The sequence below is a fragment of the Nicotiana tabacum genome, chromosome 9, assembly GCF_000715075.1.
Source record: "Nicotiana tabacum cultivar K326 chromosome 9, ASM71507v2, whole genome shotgun sequence".
Lineage (NCBI taxonomy): Eukaryota > Viridiplantae > Streptophyta > Magnoliopsida > Solanales > Solanaceae > Nicotiana > Nicotiana tabacum.
In genome coordinates, this window is record NC_134088.1 from 126,867,110 (window position 1) to 126,874,903 (window position 7,794).

Here is a 7,794-nt window from a genome sequence, read left to right on the forward strand (position 1 = left end):
TTGAAATTGTCCCAATCATGTCGGTTTCTCTTCGGTATCGGTATCGGTACGGTTCGGTTAATTTTCGATATTTTTTTAAATATCATGTAAAATTCACCAGTAGAAGTAGAATGCAATAACATATGTTCTTTTATAGGATTTAACAAAACTCTCTAGACATTTTTACTGTTTAAACGGTGATGAATTTTAAAAAAATGAAAGATGGCTAAAGTATAGATCCATCAACTATTCTACAACAACGTAAAAGCTAACAAGCAAAGGCAAAAAAAAATATAAATCACACGAGTGGAAAGATATTAACCAAGTTGGGACTCAAGAATAAAGTTTATAGAAAATTAAATATTCAAAAAGATAAATTTAAATTATATGAAAGGAAACATATTCAATACATTGTAGTTTGCTACTCATAATCGCTAGAATACTTTGTGTCTTGCTCATGAAGATACTTGAAATAATTTAGTTTAAGTAGAAGTACCATAATAGGTTTTAGGAATTAGTATTTTGAGTTTAATTACTTGTTAGCTTGTACAGTTTTTATAATTTCAAGACTCAAAGAAAAATTTAATGCATTATTATTTTTAAACTTACTATATAAATATATTTTTCACATGTAAAATTTATTCGGTACGGTTCGGTATTTTTTCGATTTATTTTCATAAAATAAAAAACCTACCCTAATTATCGGTGCGGTTATAGATTTATATAAAAACCTATGGTTTCTTTAATAGAAACCTAAAAATTGATTCGGTGCGGTACGGTTCGATCGATTTAGTCGGTTTTCGAATATCCATGGACACCCCTACTACTATTAATGCGGAAAATGATGAGTCAGCTTAAGCAACTTTTTCATCCTTTATTTGTTAAATTATGCTCAAAAGACATCCTTTGAGTAATTTTTCTTTCGGAAAAATCATTGTCAATTTGAAAATTTCTCTTTCAAATAATTCTTCTTCCCTTATAATCCAGTTTTTTCGGCACATATCTGCTCCCTTTTTGCAACATATCAAGTGCTAAATAATGTAATATCATTTTAATTTCTATCCAATTAATTCATATTTGTGCCACGTAGGGACTATTAAGTGGGGATTGATTCCTACAAGAAATTTCTTTATTCCCGAGGCTTGAAGTGAAAACTCATATTCCTTTTTAGGAGTACTTTTTGCAAGTGTTTTGCTGGTTTTATAGCTGCTCCTTTTCTTAAATATATGTCGATAGATCTATCATCAAACAAAAACTCTCTTGTTTATGTAATGTGTTTGATAGGAAAACAATTTTCTGTAGGAAATAGTGTCCTCTTTGTTAAGTATTTTCTTTGCTGTAACTATAACTATAAATTTCATAATTAGGTCAATCATATTTCATGGATCTGTGCTACATCTACTCTGTTTTATATTTTTAAGATTTCACTTCTAGGTTTAAATATGAAACCAAGTTAAATGCCTAACTTAAAGGAGCAGCTCTTTTCAGATTTTCTCTCATCTATTTTTTCCTTTTTTGTTATAGTTTTTACTAATAGAGGGCAATGAGGATTACCGTTACTTGCTAAGATTATGTGTAAAAATTCCTACCCATTCAACAAATTGAATCTCCTTTTTAGTTTTAATGCATTTGCCGACTGCCGTAGAAATCATTAAGTGTAACACAACTTCACTCATAATTTTTTATTTTTAACTTATCTTTATAAGTTAAAAGAAATTAATTTTCATGTCAATAACCAATAAGCAAACTATTCATAATATTTTGGTTAAACAGTTTTTTCTTTCCTGTTTTTCTGTAATGACCCAAAAGGGTCATCTTATGTTTTAGAACTCGAATCTGCGCTCTTAAGCCCTAAAAATCTCATTTTTACCTTTCTCAATTTACGTGCGCAATCCGGACAGATTTTCGGAAAGCTTTTATGTTGAAAACTAATGAAAATAAGAATTTTTGCCTTAAAAGTTGATTTTAGTTGACTTCGGTCAATATTTTTGGTAAACAGGCCCGGATCCGTGCTTTGACGGTCCCGGTAGGTCCATATCGAATTATGGGACCTGGTCGTATGCCCGAAATCGAATTCGGAGGTCCCTAGCTTGAGTTATGAATTTTTGATGAAAATTAAAAGTTTGAAAATTATTTATTTTTAAGAATTGATTGATATTTTGCATTGTTAGTATCGGGTCCGTATTTTGGTTTTGGAGCCCGGTATAGGTTCATTATGATATTTAAGACCTGTTTGTGAAATTTGGTGAGAAACGGAGTTGATTTGACGTGATTCGGACGTCCAGTTGAGAAGATAGGAATTTTAAAGTGTTCTTGAGAATTTTATTTGATTTGGTACTAAATTCGTAGTTCTAGGTATTATTTTAGCGATTTGATCGCGCGAGCAAGTTCGTATGATGTTTTTAAACTTGTGTGCATGTTTGGTTTGGAGCCACGAGGGCTCGGGTGAGTTCTGGATAGGCCACGAGATATTTTGGACTTGGGAAAAACATGATTTTTTGCAGATTTTGGTGTCTGGCATATCCTTATTCGCGTTCGTCAAGGTCCTCTCGCGAACGCGAAGAGTAACCTGATGAGGCTGAGACTTCTTCTTCGCGAACGTGAAGGCCTAGTCGCGAACGCGAAGTGATGGAGGACTTTCCCTTCGTGAACGCGACCGGCTCAACGCGAACGCGAAGCATGTGGGGACCTGGGGGGGGGGGGGGGTGATCGTTCCTTCATCACGAACGCGAGCCATGCCTCGCGAACGCGAAAGCCAGGGGGGAGTAATCATCTCGAACGCGATGGCTTGGCAGCTAGTACCCTTCACGAACGCGACACTGCTCTCGCGAACGCGATGAACACTGTCGCTCAGCACTTCACAGAATTCAAAAGTGGGATTTTAGCCAAAAACTCATTTTTCTCAAAAACCAAACGGTGAGAGGCAATTTTTCAAGAGTCATTTCTTCCCTAAATTATTGACAAGTGATTCTAAATCATTTTCTTTCAATTACCCATTACATTTTTTGAATTATCAACCTAAAATCTAGAGTTTTCATGGTAGAATTAGGGGTTAGGGTAGAAACTAGGGATTTCGGAAATTTGGGGATTTAAACCTCAATTTGAGGTCGGATTCTAAAACCAATTATATATTCGGGCTCGGGGGTGAATAGGTAAATGGATTTTGGTCCGAACCTCGAGTTTTGACCAAGCGGGTCCGGAGTCAATTTTTTTGATTTTTTGGAGAAAAATTTAGAAAATTTAATTTATGCAATATAATTGATTCCTTTAGCAATATTTGATATTATTTAGTCATTTTTGAATAGATACGAGTGGTTTGGAGGTGAATTCCAAAGGAAAAGCTGTGATTGAGAATTAAGTGGCCTTCAGAGCGAGGTAAGTGTTGTGTCTAACCCTGACTTGAGGGAATTAGGAACCTTAGATTACTTGCTAAGTGAAATTCATGTGAGCGTCATATATATGAGGTGACGAATACGTATACGCCACCAATTTACCTGTTTTTCATGTTTCTCTGTTTTTTCTTATATTGTCTCTTTCCTATGCCAAATTGCTACGTGTTATACTAGCGTTATTCAATTTATCGTTCTTATCATATTTATGGAATTTCTGGTGATAATTGAGCTTTTATTTCAAAGTTGAGATTGATATTATGGAACCAAATATTGAAGTAAGGTTTGTACTTGTTATTCTATCTCCCTGTTATTATTTATGCATTGCATTATAGTAAGGGAGAGTGTTAATGCACGAAAGGTGATGCCGTGCCATATTGTGAGTGTTAATGCATGAAGGGTGATGTCGTGCCATATTGTGAATGTTATTGCACGAAGGGTGATGCCGTGCCATATTGTGAATGTTAATACACGAAGGGTGATGCCGTGCCATATTGTGAGTATTAATACACGAAGGGTGATGTCGTTCCATGATATGAGAGTTAATGCACGAAGCGTGATGCCATGCCGTTTCTATTAATTTTATGGTGAGATTGAGAGTAAAAGCACGAAGGGTGATGCCGTGCGTTTTTCCTTACTGTATTCACTACTCCTATTGATTTATGGTATATTGACTGCTCCGGTGATCGTTCTGTTATAGTTTTTTTTATCTTGTATTCCCCTCAGTATGTTCCCCTCCTGACATTTCCTGTTTAGTTCTTCATTCTTGTTATTTTTGTATACACTGTTAAATTGTACAGGTTGATTTGTAGGTGCCTTGCCTTAGCCTCGTCACTACTTCGTCGAGGTTAGGCTCGACACTTACTAGTATATGGGGTCGGTTGTACTGATACTGTACTCTGCACTTTCTGTGCAGATTTTGATACCGGCTCGGGTTGATCAAGATTTTGCTATTGGCCCGTTGTTCGGAGACTCAAGGTAGATTTGTCGGCGTTCACAGACCTTGAAGTCCCCGTCTATCCTTTTTGTTCTACTGTTTCTTTCATTCAGACTATTAATTGTAGTAAATTCTAGAATGCTCGTGAATTGTGACTCCAGATCCGGGTGGTAGTAATTAATGCAGTTTTGTGATATTCCGCACTTATTATATTTTATCTTAGTTAATTATTGTTAATTACTGAATGGAAATAAGGAATTGGTTTAATGATTCTCTAACGTTGGCTTGCCTAGTAAGTGAAATGTTAGGCGCCATCACGGTCCCGTCGGTGGAAAATTTCGGGTCGTGACAGTTGGTATCAGAGCACTAGGTTGCCTAGGTCTCACGATTCACGAGAAATCTTAGTAGAGTCTGGAGGATCGGCACGGAGACGTCTGTGCTTATCTTCCAGAGGCTATGAAGTTTAGGAACAAGTTTCGCTTCTATTTTTCTCTGTCGTGCGATTTTGCTTTCTCAATACTGATTGAACTCTTCTACTCTTGTTCTCTCGCAGATGTCGAGAACACGTACCGCTTCCTCAGCTAAGCAGCAGCTAGAGCTTCCAGTGACAGCTCATACGTAGGGCAGAGGTCGAGGCAGGGGCAGGGCTCAGCCTAGGGCCCGAGCAGTAGCCCCAACAATGGAGCCTCAGATAGAACTTGATGAGGAGGTTCCAGCCTAGACTGTTCCTGCCAAACCAGCTCAGGTTCCGGAGGGGTTCATTACTACCCCAGTACTTCAGGACGCTTTGTTCCATTTGGTGGGCCTTATGGAGAGTGTGGCCTAGACTGACGTATTTCCCATGGCACCAGCAGTCTCTCAGGCTGGAGGAGGAGCCCAGACTCCCACCACTCCTGCTCCGGAGCGGATAGCTCCCCAGTATCAGGCTCCAGCAGTTCAACCAGTCGGATTAGTTCAGTCGATTATTGCGGCACAGGTCGGAGATGGGCCAGCTATGTATTCTGAGGCTTTATGGAGATTGGACAGGTTTACCAAGCTCTTTCCTGTTCACTTCAGTGGTGCTCCTTCAGAGGATCCCCGGGAGTATTTTGATAGCTGTCACGAGGTTCTACAGAACATGGGTATAGTGGTGACCAATGGGGTCGATTTTGCTTCATTACAGATGACTGGTTCTGCCAAGAAATGGTGGAGAGATTACTTATTGACCAGACCAGCTAGGTCGCCTGATCTTACTTGGGACCAGTTCTCTCAGCTCTTTAGAGAGAAGTTTCTGCCTATCACATTGAGAGAGGAGCGTCGCCGTCAGTTTGAGCATCTCCATCAGGGTAGTATGACTGTTACTCAGTATGAGACTCATTTTGTGGATTTGGCCCGTCATGCCATTCTTTTGCTTCCCACTGAGAGAGAGAGAGGGTGAGGAGGTTTATTGATGGATTTGCTCAGCCTATCAGATTGCAGATGGCTAAGGAGACTGGGAGTGAGATTTCTTTTCAGGCGGCTGCTAATGTCGCCAGACGAGACGGAATGATTCTTACTCAGGGAGGTCAAGGGTCTGACAAGAGACCTCGTCATTCCGGTGAGTTCAGCGGTGCCTCACCTAGAGGCAGAACTACTTTTGGTAGATGCCATCCTCCCAGGTCGTTTCATTCAGCGCTCCAGGTATCCCATGGTGCCTCAGGTGGTCGTGGCCCTTAGATGCGTTATTCCGACCAGCTAGCCTACAGTGCACCACCAGCTCCTATTAGTGTACCTCCACTCCAGAGTTATCAGGGGGGTTATTCAGGTCGACAGGGTCAGTTTCAGGGTCAGCAGTCACAACAGCCGAGGTTATGTTATACTTGTGGTGATCCGAGGCACATTGCTAGATTTTGCCCTCGGGCAACTGGCAGCTCACAGCATCAGAGTTCTCGTGCCATGGTTCCGGCACCAATTGCTGCACCACCTGCTCAGCCAGCTAGAGGCAGGGGTCAGGCAGCCAGAGGTAGGGGCCAGACAGTTAGAGGTGGAGGTCAGGCTGTTAGAGGTGGAGACCAGCCTGCTAGAGGTCGTCCTAGGGATGTAGTTCAGGGTGGTGGGGCCCAGCCCCGGTGTTATGCTTTCCCAGCCTGGCCTGAGGCTGAGTCATCTGACGCTTTTATCACATGTACTATTTCAGTTTGCAGTTGAGATGCTTCAGTTCTATTTGATCCGGGATCTACTTACTCCTATGTGTCATCCTATTTTGCTTCCTATTTGGTTGTGCACCGTGATTATTTTAGTGCTCCTGTGTATGTTTCCACACCAGTAGGAGATGCTATTGTTGTAGATCGTGTTTATCGTTTGTGTGTGGTCACTATTGGGAGTCTTGAGACTCACGTAGATCTTTTACTTCTCGACATGGTTGATTTTGATGTCATACTGGGTATGGATTGGTTGCCACCTTATCATGCTATATTAGATTGTCACGCCAAGACGGTGACCTTAGCCTTGCAGGGGTTGCCTCGATTAGAGTGGAGATGGAATCTTGGCCATTCTGCCAGCATGATTATCTCTTATGTGAAGGCTCGACAAATGGTCGAGAAAGGGTGTTTAGCTTATTTGGCTTATGTCCGCAATCCTAGTGCAGAAGTTCCTTCCATAGATTCGGTGTCGGTTGTTCGTGAGTTTCCAGAGGTGTTCCCTGTAGACCTGCCAGGGATGCCACCCGACAGGGATATTGACTTCTGCATTGATTTGGCTCCGGGCACTCAGCCCATTTCCATTCTGCCATATCGCATGGCCCCGCCAGAGTTGAAAGAATTGAAGGAGCAGTTACAAGATTTGCTTGATAAGGGCTTCATTAGACCTAGTGTTTCGCCCTGGGGTGCACCAATGTTGTTTTTGAAGAAGAAAGATGGATCGATGAGGATGTGTATTGATTATCGGCAGTTGAACAAAGTCACCACCAAGAACAAATATCCATTGCCGAGGATTGATGATTTTTTTGATCAGCTTCAGGGTGCCAAGGTGTTTTCAAAGAATGATTTGAGATGTGGCTACCATCAGTTGAGGATTAGGGCACCTGATATTTCTAAGACAACTTTTCGGACTAGGTATGGGCATTATGAGTTTCTAGTGATGTCACTTGGGCTGACAAATGCCCTAGCAGCATCCATGGATTTGATGAACCAAGTGTTCAAACCCTACTTGGATTCCTTTGTGGTTGTGTTTATTGATGATATCGTGATCTACTCCCATAGTCGAGAGGAGCATGAGCAGCACATTCGGATCGTTCTTCGGACTCTGAAAGACAACCAGTTATATGCTAAGTTCTCAAAATGCGAGTTTTGGTTGAGTTCAGTTGCTTTCTTGGGTCATGTTGTATCAACATAGGGTATTCAGGTGGGTCCTAAGAAGATTGAGGCAGCCCAGAACTGGCCTATACCCACATCAGCTACAAGGATCCGTAGTTTCCTGGGTTTGGCGGACTATTACCGTCGATTTGTGGAGGGATTTTCATCCATAGCAGAC